A 19,297-nucleotide genomic window follows, 5' to 3' on the forward strand; every position below is an offset into this window, starting at 1 on the left:
AACAAAAAATGCATTTGTTTAGACGTTTATGTGACGAAAAATTAATGAAAAAATAATAAATAAAATTATCAAAAAAAAATTTTAAATTAAGTAAACTCAGCTACCATTAGCTGGTTAGCTGTTGTTGTTCCTATAGACATGCGTGACATGCTTCACTAGCAACATGTTGCGCATTGGCTTCATTAAAAGCAACATGTTGCTAAGTACTTACGCCGAATAACCGCCGCAGCAACTAATCCAATCAAGTTTAAAGTGCGCCAAATTGACAACTGTCCAAGCGATTGAGCGACCAAACAGCGAAGCGTTCGGCTGACGGCCACTTAATTAACCAAAATACGCATAAAATTGAAGCGATTTGTTTTCGTTTAATTTTTGCGTACGAACTTCGTTTATGTCGCAGCGTTTGTTTTGGTTTTGTTTTCCTTTTTGATTGCTGTCCGTCGAGCGAACAACTTGTCTCTGTAATTGATTGCTTAGGCTTGTTTTCAAAGTGATTTACTTGTTGTTTTTGGTGGCAATTGACAGTTGCTGCGGACTACGCTAAAATGTGGCAAGCAACTGGTGAGTGTTTGAAAAGTGGTTGGCAGCATTAAAGTTGTAATTGCCGTCCAACAAGTGGGTGCAACATACAAGTATATATTTGCATATGTTAAGCTAATGTAATGTCTGTAGATATATATTAAATATACTTATGTCTGCATGTATATTTGCACAGGATTTTTATATGTTCGGAATATTGGCTTTGACGATGACACGTGTTATTTGTAGTGCTGTTGCCGCTAAATGGACAGTTTGCATTGCTAGGTGTCTGATGAAGTTCAAGTCTACTATTGGAGTGCTTAAAACAGCGCGCCAGTTATTTCTTCTTTTCGCTACGTGGCGCCAATTGGATATTCCAAGCGAAGCCAGGTCCTTCTCCACTTGGTCCTTCTAACGGAGTGGAGGTCTTCCTCTTCCTCTGCTTCCTCCGGCGGGTACTGCGTCGAATACTTTCAGAGCTGGACTGTTTTCGTCCTTTCGGACAACATGACCTAGTCATCATAGCCGCTGTCTTTTAATTCGCTGAACTACGTCAATGTCGTCATATATCTCGTACAGCTCAGCGTTCCATCGAATGCGATATTCGCCGTGGCCAACGCGCAAATGACCATAAATCTTTCGCAGAATCTTTCTCTCGAAAACTCGCAACGTCGACTCATCAGTTGTTGTCATCGTCCAAGCCTGTGCACCATATAGCAGGACGGGTATTATGAGTGACTTATAGAGTTTGGTTTTTGTTTGTCGAGAGAGGACTTTGCTTCCCAATTGCCTACTCAGTCCGAAGTAGCACCTGTTGGCAGGAGTTATCCTGCGTTGGATTTCTAGGCTGACATTGTTGGTGGTGTTTTCGCTGGTTCCAAGATAGACGAAATTATCTACGACTTCAAAGTTATGACTGTCAACAGTGACGTGAGTGAAAAGTCGCAAGTCCGACGACTGTTTGTTTGATGACAGGAGATATTTCGTTTTGCCCTCGTTCACTGCCAAACCCATTTGCTTTGCTTCTTGTCCAGTCTGATATCAATATCATCGGCATACACCAGCAGCTGTACACTCTTATAAAAGATTGTACCTGCTCGATTAAGTTCTGCGGCACGAATTATTTTCCTCAGCAGCAGATTGAAGAAGTCGCACGATAGGGAGTCGCCTTGTCTGAAACCTCGTTTGGCCCGGTAGTTGGGGCAGATTTTGGGGTCTTCCACATAATTTAAGTATGCTCTGGGTATCGGCGCCTAGATCACCTTTGGGGTGAATTTGAAATGAAATGAAATGAAATGAAGAATTTAATTACTTAGGTAATGTAAAGTTAGGTAAATTGGAAGGGCTTAGCTCTTAACGTTCCATTTTCTAATTTTAAGCAAGTGTTTTAAAAAAATAATAAGTATTTTATTCAAAAAGCCGTAGCCAACATAATGTGGCATGCAGCATTTCACTAAAATCACAAAACTTTTAAATAACTCAACTCACACCAGCATTCTTTTGTTGTTGTGAAATTGTTGCATTTAAGTTTGTAAGCAAGTGCACATGCAAAGTAATTGCCCGGGGCAATTCACTGTTGAGATGGCCGCTTAATAAGCGCAATAAAAATTAGCACAAAACAAAAAAAAAAAAAAAAAAGAAGAAGCAAATGCAAGAAAATATAGCAAAAGAAAACTGAAATAACATCGTACGCGAAATTTCTGACAGCTGAGGCGCTCGTTTTGATGTTGCTTTACGTGCATGTCAGTCAATGTGGCAGATGTTCCCCGTTGCCTTTTGCAAGCACATTATTATAGCAGTGGTGCGTATAGCTGCGAGAAATTATAAATTTAGTGATTAGACTAACGAGTTTATTTATGTTTTCATGTATATTTAAAAGTTTATAATTTGAAATTTTTATGCAGATGATTGATGATTAAAAATGATATTTAAAATCTCGTGAAAAATGTGAAAACTAAAGTTTGGAAAAATTAATATTACATCAACTATCAGTCAATTCTATGGATATAATACAAAACATTATAAATATATAAAATGCGATTCTATTTCAATAGCGACCTTAAGGAAATAGAAAGCTTGAGAAATAAATGTAATCGGAAGATTTTAGTAAGGTTTTATTATATTATACTATAAGTCCCTAATTGTTTGTGGCGAGCATGTGTTTTTAATTGGTATACATTTTTCAAAAAGGGTCTTACCGGCATCTTTGGAATATGGGAAGGATCAAGGAAAACCATTTAGGGAGATAATTTACGCCTAAGAAAAGTGAAAGCACGATTGGTTCCAAAATCACTCTTTTTTTGTCACAGTATCGCGTTAACGTCTGTGTAACAATGCCTTTTTACTTCCAGGTTATCTTAAAACGTATTACTACTGGTGATGGATCTTAGATCAATGCTTATGGCCCAGAAACACACGATCAGTCGGCCAAATGTTGTATCAAAGGTGAGCCTAAACCGATAAGACTACGTTAAAGCAGGTCGAAAATCAAGGTTATGTTGACAGTTTTCTTTGACTAACATTTGTGGTGCGCTCCGTACTCCTTTCCACTGTTCAAACTCCCAACAACGCAAACTATTTGAGTGTTATGCGTCATTTGTGGGAAGCTATTCGTAAAAAGAGGCCGGAATTATGGGCCGACAACTCTTGTTTTTTTGCACCATCGCAGTATTGATTTTTGGATAGTTCTTGAAATTTTTCAAGCCACAATCAGCGTATTCACCTGATTTAGCTCCGTGCGATTTCCGGCCATTCAGTATACTCAAATGACCGCTCCGGGGAAAACGTAAAAAAAATTGCTTACAATTAGGAGAATTCTTATTAAAAATTTCAAGATTGTCTTTAGTTAAGCGCACGGTTATAAGAAAATTTAAAATGCGAATTAAAAAGCAACAATGAATGAATAAAAATAGCCTACATTTGGGCTCGACATTCAATAAATTAAATTCTACATTCTTAGGAAAATTGTAATAAATCGTAAAAAATAAATATAAAATACTGGAAAAAAACTTTTGCTTCTTTACTTTTACTATGAATTACTTTATATAAAACCAAAGCCATAATACGGTATAATAAATCGTTATGACTCGAACATTATGCAAAACGAGTTTTCCGCCGTCTTTTGAATTTTGTGATCAATTTCAATGTCGCATACTTATTCTCAGCAAACAACGTTGCATACAAACACATATACAATATAGTTAACGTCATTATGAGCAGACATAACCTGAGAGCTGTTTGAAATCATTTTATTGATAACAACAGTTTTAACGGTAGCACCACTCATAAATGTTTGCGAGCATTTGTGCGCAGTTTTGTTGGCAGTATTTGCAGTTAGAAGAAAAAAAGTATGTGTGGGCGCGGAAAACCAGTCGCGATCAATGAACACCACCCGCTAGGTTGGTGAACTTGGCTGGTGCGCGCAGCGCGAACTGTCTGGCAAAGGGTGCGATTAGCAACCAAACATTCAAGCACGGGACACAGTGCCTTAGAATTAAGCGCACTTAATTGTTTTTGTTGCCACGGTTGTTGTTGTTTCGTCTTTCTACATATTGTGAAGTAAAAAGGTAAGGAACTTAAATTTCGCTTCGCGATAATGCAGCGACATGCCGAGTCGGTCGCTTCCCGCTAAGCAGCTTATCAAGATTGCGGCGAAGAGGCCAGCCAACGACTGCTTAAGTTTGCAAATAAAGCTAAAACATGAACAAAAAATATGTTTTTTGTGGATTTAGGAAAGTTTTTAATTTTCTTCTGCGCTCTTTGCCAATATTTCCACACACACACATTGATGTAAGCTTGGCGTTGCTTGTTTTTGTAATTGCATAAAAATGGTTCATTGCTTACCTCCGGCACGGTGACCTCATAGGGTGTTCATGAAGCGCTTCGCATTGTTGTTGACAACAGATACACGCACAATAAGCGGAATGCTGCGTCGCTTGTTGGTTGCGTTGCGAATCGAACAGGAAACCTGTGGTGCAGCGAAAGGAGAAAACACAAATTAAATGGAAATTGAAAAAATAAAAATTAGTAAAAACAAATGAAAGCGCTCAATAGTTTTAAATAAACAAAGTAACCAGAAATAATCACATATACACATAGAGACATAGAGACAGCGAAGCACTCCGTTGGTGGTTTGCATAAGCAGAAGATCTGCTTAAGAAATTGTTGCGCTGCACGCCAGATGGCACAAGTAAAGCAGGCATAAAACGCTTGAATATTTGTGTTTACTAGCTAAGCGTTCTACATATTTTTCGTTAGCCGGGCGGCGCATTTTGTGGCATGCAACTGTTAAATTTTGCCATAAAAAATTTGCATTTCACCAAATAAAACCTCACATTGGCAAACCACAGCGGGGCTGTTTTTTTTACACAGACACACATTTCTGCACATCCCACTTAGTTGTGTATATTTTACGTTGCATTACACACACACATATAAACATTTTAAAAGCCTCGCATACACACACGCTGCTTCGCTTTAGCTTCAGCTCAGCTTTCTTCTAAAAGCATAGCTCGTGGTCACTTTCGTGCACTCACCTGAAAGACAATGTGTCTCAGAATCTCCTCATCGCGATCGAGCGGCTGCAGCAGCTGCAATTGCTTGCCATCTTGCTTTGGGAAGACTAAATCCAGTGCAATTTCTGTGTAGCGATCACCGTAAATTGGCCATTTCGGCGGCGCGGTTTGTTGACCAATAACTGTAAATACATAAACAAACGGTGCAGTAGCGGTTAGTGAACAAACAGCAAGCGGTAATATAAAGCAGATAGGCATTTAAAAAATATTAACGATTCAGTTCGTTTTATGTCGAGATCCTAAATCGAAACTCTGGACGCTCGACCTAGTCAAGCGACTCCGTTTTGCTCTATGGGCTCATACGGTAGTTACTAATAAAACACTGACTTGAGTCATAAAATTGGACTCGAAAGATGTACTAACTGAGACGTAGCCGCAGCAAATCCGCAGCATCCTCAAACAATAAATGCCAAAAAATGCTCTTTCGTTAGATAATGAATATTCCCCCATTAAATTTGATCTTTCTATGTATTTCTTCAAAAACGAGGGGCACCTCGAAATAAATCTCCCTTTAATATCTGTCTTTATATTTTACTTTAGCGAGAAAAAATTTTAAAAATTTTAAGCTATCGGAATTTGTTTTATTTTAAAATATTGAGTTACTTGTGCATTCGTAGATGTTTCAAACATTTACCTACATCTTGCGTTGCTCTGAAGTTTCAGCTCTCCAGTTAGCTTTTCAAATAACAAATTTTAAACTCTGAATACAACACTTCACTTAATGTAAGTTATAACGGTATAAAGTCATCCACAACCATAGTAAAACTGCTAACAAAGTTAACCCTCATTTTAAAGATTCGCTTATGATTTGTATAGATGTGTTCCGGTATTATTTCCAGTTCTGGGTATCTCCCGTACAGGTGTTTGTTAAGTTTCAAAGCCGAACGTCAGCGTTTGGTCATTAACGGCGAAATATGAAGCGGTACACTTGCTTTTGTGTACATACGGGTATTTAATGGTTAATAAAATGTGCTAAAGCATCGGGAACATTGAGTAATTAATTCGGGCGCATGTGCTAGAAATGCATTGTGTTGCCGGGCCGTTCGCAAGATTAGCAAGCTGCGTGCCATGCTGTGAATATATGCGGAAGTTATTACAGTCCGCACAAATTCTGGTTTCATGTTGCGTTTATTTGATTAGTTTCTACCACTGCTAAGCTTATATTTTCAAGCCAACAACGGAGTTGTTAACAAGTTATGTACTATGTTTAGTACCAAAGCAATTCATCAACTCTTTTGTAAAGTTGTTAGTAGTTGTTAAGCCAAGAAAGGAAAGTGGTCTTTATAAAATCATTCGTCTTTTCAATATCTATTTTCTTTGTCATCACCATTTATATGTTTGTAATAAAATGTTACAATATATCCATTTAAAAACTTAATGATCTTATTTGGTGATCACTAAATAATCTATGTACTCTTACCTTCGATTTAGAATATTTATAATGGCTTGTCAAAAAAGTCTTGCGGCATTTTCGCTGGTTGGCGCTGAGAGCGCGTAGTTCTAGTTTTATTCGTCGCATCGGGTAATGCTATACCTTTTTGAAAGCTCATTTCACGCTCTAACATGTTCATGAGTTATATTGTCGCAAACATGGAGCAAAATAAAGAGAAAATACGGCATATTTTACAGTACTACTACGATAAAGGCAAAAATGCATCTCAAGCCGTCAATAAAATTTGTGCAGTTTATGGACCCGATACAGTTTCCATTTCCATCGCACAACGATGGTTTCAACGTTTTCGTTCTGGTGTAGAGCTGGTCGAAAATGCGCCACGCTTCGGAAGGCCTGTCGTCGAAAATTGCGATAAAATTCGCTGAATTGGTCGAAAGAGGCCGGCATAATAGCAGCCGTAGCATCGGTTAAGAGCTGGGCATGAGTCATCAAACAAAATTTTATGAACAATTGAAAATTCAATAAAAATACCGCAAGACTTTTTTGACAACCTAATATCCAATTGCTTGAATAATTGCTGGGAATGTTTTCGCATTTAAAAATAAAAAAAAGTACTACTTGTAATATTTTTTGAGATTTTTTTTTTTTTTTTTTTTTTGTTGTTCCTCTTTAATAAATTTTTTTGAAATTTTGCACACCGCCGATATGCGACCACTACAGCATATAACTCGAACGCCAACTGACCGATAAGAGTAAAAAAAACAAAACCTTCTTTTACTCTTTTATGACAAAAGAAAGGCTGTCTAGGATATTACAGCTTTTTTAGTCTTCAACTGAAAATGGATCTAAATAATTTGAAATAGCACTTAATAAAAGCAGTAACAGTGGAGAGCGTAGAATCGTGGCGCGTGTCAGCTGATACGACCCATCTTGGGCGCGCAATGTAAGTGCACAGTAAAAAACGCTACTCCCTTCTCTCTTTGACGTCGGATGACGTGAGAATTCATGGCATTTGTATTTTTGCCGTAGAAATGTGTCAGTTGATTGCTCTCTCACAACGCAGGGTTGCCATTATCTATATACTGTACTAATTATCAACTTTTATAATTCAATCTGTTCATAACGTTTGAAATTTTCTTATAATAACTCAAAATCAGAGTCGAATGCTATTACTTATAAATATCTGTACCATTTTTAATAGTTTGTTTGCAGTTTTGATATTTTATATTATAAAAAAAATTTTTTGAACACATAACTTTGTAAAAATCTATATATGCGTATTGAGCAATGGCAGCATTGTTCAAATGAAAACAAACAAAGATGGCTGATTTCTGCGTCTTTGCCACGTTCTCAAGTGTTCACACATTTTGCTCGATGAGGAAGGATAAGGCAGGAAGGCAGTAGCGTTCTCCACTGTTCCTGCTATAAGGTGTGTTTCGTACACTCCGTGCATGTTAATGTCTGCTGCTTTAATTTCCCATTACCTGCTAATATTGCGCTTTAACAACTATCTAACGAATTCCTCCTTTCTTTCTGATTCCTATTACTAGCCAACTTCCCATTCGTGTCACACAATTATAATCATTATATCAGACACTTAAAGTAAAGTTAAAATCACAAATTGTAAAAAGTAGCAAAAGAAGTACAACAGAATGTAACATAAAACACCACAAAAGATTAAAAAATGTGAAGCCAACGGCATTTCATACACATATACACCAATTTATACAAGGACACAGCAGGCAGACTGCCGAGTATACGAACACAATAATATTCGATTTGTAAGAACAGCAGAGCATCTAAAGTAGCACTCTGACAGTAGAGAAGAAGCTAAAACTAGAAAATATAACAAAAAAAAAAAAAGAAAAAAAAAATAAAATTAAGAAAAGCGAGGGATGTAATAAAGAAGGGAAACACAGACGATGAGTGCAGCCGCTGTGGCAGCAAGAGATGCTCGAGTTTTGTGCCGCTGCAAAGTGGCGTATGAAAAACAACAAAAATAACAACTGCCACAATTGTAAAATGTGTCCAAAAATGCATAAAATAAGAAATTCTGGCACTGAGCACTAAAGAGCAAATGAAGTATAATGTCTGTGGAGCTTGGGAGGGAGCGTTGTGAGTGTACACATGCAACGAGCTATTTAGTATAGTAGTAGCCGTGTCAGCGACGTCGCAAGCACATTTTGTGGCATGTAAAATGTTCTGTGCGCTTATTGTTGCGGCTGCTGTGCTTTTTACACTGACACAATTGTTGTTGCTTTGATTCAACTTCTGCTCAGTTATTGGGTTCTCTGCCGTACTCTGGTTGCCATTTACTAAGTACATTTTTTATACTTTGCAGCAACTTGCGCCGATGCAGATGTTGCACTTGGCTTGTGTAAAGTGCACATTTGTGGCAAGAGCGGCGATGGCAGCAGTTACAGCGATGAGACACACAACGAAGCTGCAACAAGGCGTAGCAACTGTAATTACCAGAGCAAAAAGCAATGAGCAAAATGCAACAGGCAGCGGACGGACGTCAATGGGCAGCCGCTTGGTGGCGTTTAAATGGCGGTTAGCGTACAGTGCAAGGGCGGTCCCGATATTCTAACATCGGACAGTTGCATCGGAACGTTAGTAGTCACAAAGTGTTTGTTAGCCTTCTATATGTGTATGTGTGTGTGTGCGCGCCGGTGGCACAAATATTATTATTTCGCGTGCATGCTGCCGTGGCGCCGCCACCGCGCTAATATTAGCCGCTTGTAGCAAACTTTGTTTTTGCTATTTCTGTTACGTTTGCTCATGATTTCATGTTGCCCTTGCCACGCTTGTGTTGCGCAATTCATTTAATGCAATTACGCGACGAGTTGTGTTGCCGTTGATGGAGATTTAGCTGTCTCACTGCATGCACAATTGCGGCGTTCTAGCCGCGGTAGCCAGCGTCGAGTGTATATTTATGTCTGTGGCAAGTATAAAATCGAATTTGAATGCATTGGAATGACGGACGTTGAGACAGTTTTATGAAGCGCAAATCGCGGCAAAAGGTAAACATGGACATGCACACATACACGCATGCGATAATTGTCTTAATATGCACCTTTATTCCATTGTGCTCTTGATTATTTGTGGCAAATTGCAGGAAATATGAATGGCGGTATCTTGGAATGCATGCAACATGTCATTATTCACCACATAGGTGCACATGTATATGTGTCACGTATGTTCATTCCACATATCTGCACACATATATACGAAAAGAAATAAATTTCTACTTGAACGCACATTTCACACGCCGAACCGTTGTAGCACATGCGAAAATCAAATTGTGTACGCACAAATGTGGTAACTGCAGCATCTTTTGTTAGCATCATCTGTGAGCAGCAACGGTGTCTATAAAATGCGTTTCCTCATATTAAAAGTAAAAGGCAGTACACACTTACTTATATATAAATGCAGCTTGGTTATATTTATGCTAGAACCACATGTAGCACGTTCCAGCGGCATTCTCTTATGTGCCAAAGTAAATTACGCCACAGATCTTAAATTAACAATCTTAATGAAAGCTTGCCAATCGGCTGATGGGAGGTGCCACCATAGAAGCGAGTGTTGCATATGCTATTTAGTTTAGACACGAAAGTGATTGTTGGTGCTTGCAAAAATGCTTGTAAAGCCTTTGCTAGCAGCCCAAATGTTTGAAAAGAGAGCAGCGGGTAGATGCAGAAATTTGTATGTAGGTACGTGTCCAGTTTCCTTAAAATACGTTATAAATCGCTTTATATGAACGATTTGCACTAAATTAAAAATAAATCATTTAAAATAGACACTCAAAAGAAAACAACTGCTAATGCTTTGTGCTATATGTTCTAAAGCTACAAAAATATTTTTATGCTATTGTGTTGACCGAAAAGAAACCGGTGATTTTGCATACAAACGGCGTTGACAATTTTTTGAACGGCTTATGACTCTGTTATTGCATTTTTGCTTTTGTCAAATATCAGCTGGTACTTTTAGCTTGCCTTAGAAAAAAAGCGCGCGTAATTTTATTTATGTTTGTTTGTTTGGCGGAAATTTTAATATGGAGCCCACAAAGGAGCATTTTCGTCATATTTTACTTTGTTATTTCCGTAAAGGAAAAATGCAGCTCAGGTTGCTAAAATGTTACGTGATGTGTATGGTGACAAAGCCTTAAAAGAAACACAGTGTCAAATTCCGTTTGGGAGATTTTTCACTCAAAGACAAGCCACGTTCAGGTCGGCCAAGTGCAGTTGATGATGACGTCATCAAGGCTTTAATCGAATCGGATCGTCATTTAACTGAGCGTGAGATTGGAGAGAAGTTAAATATACCACAAACAACCATACATGATCATATACGACGTGTTGGGATGGTAAAAAAAACTTAATATTTGGGTACCACATGGCTTTCAAAGACATTAATTTAACAAATCGCTTAAACGTTTGTGATATGCATCTTAAACGCAATGAAAACTATCCGTTTTTCAAGCAAATCATAACTTAAAAGGAATCAAACGATTAACTCGGATGTCTACTGTAAGCAACTGGACAAATTGAATACAGCTATCAAGGAGAAGCGAGCAGAATTGGTCAATCGTAAAGGTGGCATATTCCACCAGGACAAAGCTAGACCGCACACATCTTTGGTCAGTCGCCAAAAACTGAGTGAACTTGGCTGGGAACTGTTAATGCATCCACCATATAGCCCTGACCTTGTATCCTCAGACTATCATTTGTTTCGGTCTTTGCAAAACTCTTTGAATGGTAAACATTTTGATAAGGACGAGGACATAAATTCCCAAATAAATGTAATGAATAAATAATAATGAATTTAAAGGAAAGATGGCGAAAGGTCATCCAACAAAATGGAAAATATATAATTGATTAAAGTTCATTCTAAAACTCAAAAAAATGTTTTTACTTTTTTTTGAAAAAATCACTGCAAAATGCTCTCAGTGAGGCTAAAAATGAATTAATGAATGACTGCGGGTAAAATAAAAAATACAATCTAATGCAGCTTAAAAAGAACGTTACAGATTAATTGAGGGGAAAAAAGAATATGACTCAACAGGGGTTTCAAAAATTTTCTTCTGTTAACTGAATGTTCGGAATGCTTAAGAAACTGAGCTCACATTTCTTTAACCAAAGAATGGTTAGAAGTTTATAACCGAACATTCTTATATTGTAGCGAGAAGATGGAGCTATTCATTCTAAGAAATATAAATTGAGATGGTTACAGTTTCAACTGGCTGTATTCAGAACAGATAGGGACGGATAAATTAAAAAAGGATTACAAAAACTACGATAATAACTTACATTATTTATAAAAAAAACTCTTCAAATTTAATGGAACACAAAATCCTGTGGAGAGCAACAAAACTATTTCTTTACACTGCAGCCAACACATTTTGCATGCTCATGCTCAAGATAAATTGCATTCAATAGAACACTAACGCTGTTCATGCAGTTCTGATGATATGCAACTTTTGCTTCAACTGCAACATAATTTTCATTGCCACGTCGCTGGTGCAAGCGACGGAGGAACAATTAAGGCCGACAATTATAAAAAGGCAGCGTCAATGGACGCTGAGGACAATAATTTGGTTGCTCAACTGAGGGCATGAGTACAACACTGATGCACCGCATAGCATGGCGCAATTTTGCATGGCGCAGCACAACACAACTCGACATGGCATGTACATCGTGCGCGAAAGTGTTTAATGACAATGACGAAAGCAAAGAATAAACGGTTGCGTCAGCACACTGTTGGCGGTCGCCACAGTCAGGGGCCTGTCAGCGCGGTAGTCATTAACTGACACAGCCGTAGTTCGCATTTTGAATAAGAAGAGACAATAAGTTTTTTTTCTGCGCATTTACTTATATTATAAATGTGTAGTTTTCTCCCGCCTTCAATGAGCAGATGTTGGACTGTGTGGTATGAAACACTGCAAAAGAAGCGGCTGTTAGTGGATGAAGGTGGCCGCTGCCGTAGAAGTCAACTGTATTTCGTTATGTAACTCTGGAGCATTAGTTTTCTAACCAAAGTGATGGTAGCGGAATTATGACAGTTTTTATGGCGCTCGAGATGGTTAGGAGGATCAGCTTTTGCGATGGCGAGTGAAAGGTTTTTGGATTTTTCTTTTTAGTTTTTTTGTAATTTTTGCAAAAGCTACTTGAAAGTGAATGACGTAAAACCAAAGTTGAAACGGATTTGAATTAACAATTTGAGACTCATTGGAAAAATGTGCTTGATTATTTCCTGCAAGTCCTCGGGAAAGAATAGAGAAAAAGAGGAAAGAAAATATGCAATACCTTCTTCATGCAACTAGCTATGAATATTCACAACTTAGAACACTCTGACAACTTGCAACTTGGTAACATTCTCATTACAATTATTTGCAACCGTAAACGTTTTTGTATTTTAGAAGTTCGCGTCGTACTCTTGGCACTTTGAAATGCCTTATTTATGCATTTCGCTGACACTTGCAAGATATTTGTGTGTATATAATGCACGTCACTCCACCGTTTGGTGCAACAATAATTTCTGTGTTGCCAAAACCTTTCAACTCGGTGGCGCACATTGTGTAATTTAATGCGCCACATTCGCGCTGAGTTTGCTTTCATGTTTAGTAGCCCTGGTGTGTGCGACCAGGATACTGTTGCCGACGACGAGCAACACATATTTATTGGCCCACCAAATGACAATGTCAGCGCATAACGAACAGCGAAACGAAGAAATTCATTCGACGTATTTATTACATGAACATTTGTGGTATGTTCTTAGATACTTTTATTATATTCTACGTAGAGAGAGTGCAGTAAGGAGATTGTTCGTGTTGAAAAGGAACAAAACGAAAACTGGAATATATATATGGCTAGTGCTTGTGAATTTGTGAAACATAAAACTGGCTACTGGGTTTTATAATTCATTTTGACACTGCTGCAATGCTGCATAAGGATACCAGTAGAGGACTCGATGTATTAAAAGAAAGGACTTTTCAAACAATTTAGAAGAAAGCATATTGTGGCTAAGGTACTCCGTATGCGCATAATAAAACAGTCTAAAAGTGCTAACAGTATCATCACTTTATTTTCGAAACTGAAACATGTGTATTTTCATTTTCCAATTTGCAGTTGAAGCTAGGTTACCAAAGTCTTTTATTGAAAATCTCCTATCACACATTTCCCTAAGCAATCCGAAACTGCTCGTTGCTTGACAGGTAATGCAATAATATCAGAAAAAAGTGGAAAATGATAACGATTTTTCGCTGCAAACAATGAAAAAGTAAATACCTCCCAGTTTGTGGCACGTTCGTTTGAAATCGCTTGCGGCAGTATCAGTCTAGCGGGGCGTAAAATGCGGCCGAAAGAGATGCTAAAGCAATTTTCGCGTAGTTAACTAAATGGAAACTTTTAAATACATGAATGTGTGACGAAATGCATATACATATATATAAATGGCTATATGTGTGGCTGTTGCTGCAGCAAATGGCAAGCGCAACGTTTAACTTTTAGCACAATTGTTTTCGCTTGCAACAAATAACTATTACTACGGCACCGACCGTAGAACCATATGCAGAGCAACAACATGTGCGCATATGCTCACTTACATAAATATGAACATGTTTATATATGTGTGTGTGTATGGTTTGCAAACCCTATAAATGCAATCGTTAATTTAACTGCAAATTACGCCAATATTTTTCATTTCATCACCGATGGCTTATTCAATTCTCCATTGTAAGGGTTAAAAGGAAGGCAATAATAATGATGATGCAAAAACAAAATGCAAAGCTATATATATGTGCTTGTGTGCGTGCCAATACTTGTAATAAATTTGAAGATCTCCGCGCTGATGCGTTGGTTTGCCAGAAGATTGCTGCTTGCTAGGACTTTGTATACCAGCTAGCAGCAGTTGTAGTTGTTGTAGTTGGTTTTACTTTTTCCGATATCTGCTTGCAGCACTCAACAATGACATAACAATCAAAGTATTGTTTAAAAACAATTTTTCTTTGTTAGTAAAGACAGCAACTCACAAAAGTTGATGTGGTCAAACAACAACAAAAGGTATGCAAAAGGAGATGTACCAGGCAAAGCAGCGCCTTTTGTACAGAACAGTGGCTTAATTGGGTGAAGCGACATTTAGTTGCAATTGAGGAGTGTTATAAGAAATAAGTCGGTTGTTTATGCTTTTGGTGAAAGCTTAAGGATCGCCAGGAATTTTCATATTCACGAAAAAATTTAAAATACATTGAAATATTATAGCTTATTTTCTATTGAAATATGTAGATAAGAGTTAAATGGTAAATAAAAAATTTAGGTTTTTAAAGATTTTTAATGTCCAGAAATCCAGCATTATATTTCATTTCCACACCCATACTGTTTATCATCGTTTAGGTCCTTCAAACTCCATAATTATTTAACAGGTTTACAAATTATATAGTATTATTAGATAATATTGAGCAGTATTTCGAAATGTGGGCAAGTAATATCACCTTTGAATTTTATTTTAATTAAAAAAAGAGGAACAGCAATAATATAATCATCATCTAATCATTATTTTCAGGAAAGCTAAATTTTAGCTGTCCTTACGTTTTGATTTAAGACTTTACCGTACGATATTTTTTGTTTTCCTTATGATTGATAAATAAACCTTAACATTTCTTTTGGAGTGCGTCTTCCCTAAAAATGGGTTACTCTTACACAATACGCCTAATTGTAGGCAATATATCAAAGAAAAAACTTGCCAAAGCTCTGAAGACGAACTTGGAATAGTTGAATACCGATTGTTTTGATCATTTGTAGAAGCTATAAAGTAATAAACTCCAATATATCATTGCAGATAAGTTTTATTAATCATTGAATCACATTAACAACATTGTTCTTGTTCCATAGAACTAACTTTTTTTTTCTTGTTTGGTTCTGCACGCATTTTCGACAATGTTCCATTTCGAGTATTTGTCAGGCTTATTGTGGCAAAAACTTTGCAGTATCAAGCAAGATACTTCTCGAGGACTTGAAACTTCTAAAATCATAGAAAGTGTCCCCTCTAATGCAGTAAATTCAATAAAGAGTAGACATCGAGAAGTTATATTTTGAGACTTCGAATGAGATTTTTCGCTGGTTTCTTACTTTAAGTATCTTAGACATTTTTGGACTCGAACATACTGTGACATTGTTTATTCGAATAAATGTTTAAGGACATAAGACACTGTGCCACATTGCTACAAAAGCAACAGCCTTCAGTGCTAATATAGCTAAGGAAAATAACCCTTCGACTAGATGTTTTTTAATGAATTTTATTTTTATTTGCTTTCAACTGCCACAGTGAGATGACAGGCGCATAAAAGTAAATTGATCTGATTTTGCTATCGCAACACAATCGCCGCAGCGAAACAACAAACAATAACACAACCACGAGCAGAAAGAACACTTTAATAATAGTAGCGGCAGTGGCACGCACGTAATCTAAACATACAGCTGCGAGTCTCGGAAACTGGCAACACGATATGCAGCCAACAAGCAACACGAGAAGGGTGCCACCTAGATAGGACTGTATGTAAGCATATATGAGTGTGTATGTGTGCTTGCGTGTGCAAATGCAATTGCGGCGAATTGGTAGACCTGGGTAGGCCTTTAAATGGCGTCACGTACAACCTAATGTGTACAGCACTCCACTTCTTATGCCACTTTTTGTTTTAGTATGACCAACAACTGGCAACGCATCGTTATCATCATAATTTATGTTGCCATATTTTACCACGCTCTTATGCGTTCGTTTTGCTTATGCGTAGTTGTTGTTGTTATTGCTGCAGCTTGTTACAAATAAAAATTGTGCGACAAATTCATTTGCTGGATGAAACTGCTCCAGTGGAAATGGTTGCGTTGATTTTGTGAGATAATTTTTGTATCCGACCCTTTTGCCGTGCGTCGGTCATGGCGTATACACAACTTTTTTCCAGTTACAAAAGTGATGAACTCAAATACTCACTAACACGCGGTGCTAGAAAATTATACACTTTTTACGATTATATCTTTGATTATTACTATTATGAAAAGTGTTGTTTGACCACAACTTGCCACTAAGTAAATCCGAAGATTCTGCAAGATAGACGCAAGTTGTTCTGGCTGCTGTCCACCTGTGGTGTTATCGACCCACACGTATGTGCTGATACATTTCTATGCCATTTTGATTAATGATGCTTGTTAGCTCTACTAACCATGTGACGTATATTTGCAAATATCTTTAAGAGTCTTAGCGATAAAAGCAAATAATAAAAAATAGAAAAACTTGATGTAAAACAAGTAAACGATTTATAGGTATTTGTAAGCTGGCTACAAAAATGTGCAGCGAAATCGCTGACTAGCGTATAAAGTGATGAAGTAAAATGGTGGTCATTTAATTATATTACCAGTAGAGTTGGCTCAGCTGTGGCTGTGGTTTTGGCTGCGAAAGTTGCGTTCTGCTGCTGGTGAGTAGAATTCGCTGATAAATTTAATTAGCTCTGCAAATCGGATGAAATAAATAAAGGTGTAGCAGTCACATATGCTGAAAACCAGAATTAGCATATATATATATTTATGCATACTCTATTTATAGCAAACTCTTAAAATAATTATTCAATGTTCCGCAAAATGAAGAAGCAAAGAATTTTCTTAAGTTTTTTCTTGACAAGAAATGAAAATAATAGTGGCACAGTGAGGTAAATATACATATTTCTTAACAAAAAAAAATTGTACATGATTAGAACTGCTACTGCGAGGCAATAAAAATAGTCATTGAGAATGTGTCAAAGACGTTTAGGGAAGCATAAGTCATTGAGTGCTTTAGTGCAATTTAAGAAGACCGCTAAGGAGAATAAAAATTGATAGGCGGAAGAAATGGTTGAAAGTCGCCAAATTATTGTTATAAAGCTTGCAAATACTGTAACATTTTTTTAATAAAATTTTTTTGTTTGAAATTTATGTGAGTGGAATATTTGAATTAGTTCAAAGTGAAATTCAAATCTTATAACACGGTTTTCGATTACAGCTATTTGGAAAAAATCCAATAATCCAATTTTCAGCTTTTTCCCTTTGCCCAAGTTCTAAGTTAAGGTTTTAACTAAAACACGTATTTGTTTTTTCACTTTACCTAATCCTGTAAGGAGTTTTCCTGCCAACGGAGCGCATCTTTTTTCCAAGGGTCTACTAGCAATATAGCATTCCATAATTATATTAGAAAAGACTCTGCTTATATGTATTGTCGAACATAAATGCTCTAACTACCATTATTACCTATATAAAAGTATAATTCGAACCGTTTTATGCAGGATCATAGATGCTATTCTACAAATCTTCCAAAGTAAGAACCTATAAAAAATCGTTGGACCAGTAAAACCTAATCACGGCACCAAGTGCTTGAATAACTTATAGAAAGTGAAAAAAGTACTTATCTTAATCATGTGACTTCGACCGATAGCTGCCGAGGAAAAATATATCAGCCAATCGGCGGCCAGCATGTCGTCGTCGTCGAGTTGATCATGTGATCTAGTGATGTTATTATGCAAATACTATTTGATACTTTATTGCAAGTATTAGAAACAAGTGGCTGTGAATATCAATAATACACTTAGAAACATTTAGTATGAAACTTAAAGTCACGAGAGATGGTTATACTGGCCGGGACATAATTATTTAGGACCGGGTAATACAATACATAAAACAGATTCACCGGTCGATGATGTGGATTTTGATGCTCTTGTTCATGATGTGGAATATGATCTAGCTATAACTAAAGAAAATATAAGGGCACCTAAAGGAAATATGAGAGCAGTTCATTGCAAGTTTTTAAAGCCAATAAAACCCTAATTTCTGGCGAGCTTGGTTTTAGTAAAACTGTAACATCTCTAATTGTGATAAATAATAATAATAATATTTATGCTAGAACTATTGAGTGATATAGAACATATCATCCTCAATCAATGGTGCTTTTGGATATGAAGCTAAACCGCAATTACATGTTGGGATTGCTGCAGCACCACAATTAAAATCTACAGCTTCCTCCGTTCCTTACTGAAATAGTGCATGTTATTGGCAAGTAATATGTCTTATTGAAATTAAGTTTAATATTTCATCTGCATTTGGAAAGCGAACCAGTGTTAGCTGGGCTTTAGAAGTTTCTTTTTGCCAAAATTATGACAGAGCTTATACTGATGGTCAAACCTTTTTTTTGTAACTGATAACGAAAACGGAAGAATTGCTACACCAGACGAAGAAGAACAAGAAGAAACTGATAAAGCATAAATAAAACAAAAGATTTACAAATTTCATAATTTTATTTTATTTATTATTATTATTTTTTTTTTAATAGACAATAGATAATGGATGTGGGTTTTTTTACTTTTTTGAATGAATATGATACACATATAAATATTTGTTAAAGCAATAACAGCTGATTTCATTATAACAGCCTCATTACAATATTTTACTTTAGCTGAAACTTTATCAGCACCAAATGAAATTGTTTATGTTTCTGTAGCGGATGTCTCTAATATTGGTTCATTCACATTATTCTTTAATCCGCATATTCCATTAGTGGAAAATTACAATATCCATTAAAATTTTCTACTTGTGCAAAATTTAAACAATAATGAATAAAAGTATCAAAAACCAAATTTAATTAACTTAACTTAACTTAATATAATATTTTTGTTTGGAACCAATTTATCAATAACATTACAAAAATTTTTTAAAAATTCTTCAATTTTTTCATGATTACTATAAATTTGATAATGTAACAAATTTTCTGAAACATCAATAGATTCATTAACTGAATA

General features: G+C 36.6%; 1 long non-coding RNA gene across 1 annotated transcript in view; it reads right to left on the minus strand.

The window, feature by feature from the left end:
* Nucleotides 1–19,297, minus strand: part of LOC108972998 — a 69,221-nt gene that overhangs the window by 20,760 nt on the left and 29,164 nt on the right. Inside the window, exons 2-3 of the long non-coding RNA XR_001993689.1 lie at nucleotides 5,055–5,215; nucleotides 4,363–4,486 (exon numbers count right to left, since the gene is read on the minus strand). This is a non-coding gene — a long non-coding RNA (uncharacterized LOC108972998). The remainder of the gene's footprint in view (nucleotides 1–4,362; nucleotides 4,487–5,054; nucleotides 5,216–19,297) is intronic.

The sequence above is a fragment of the Bactrocera latifrons genome, unplaced genomic scaffold (assembly GCF_001853355.1).
Source record: "Bactrocera latifrons isolate USDA-ARS-PBARC rearing strain unplaced genomic scaffold, ASM185335v1 scaffold_445, whole genome shotgun sequence".
NCBI classification, from domain to species: Eukaryota; Metazoa; Arthropoda; class Insecta; order Diptera; family Tephritidae; genus Bactrocera; species Bactrocera latifrons.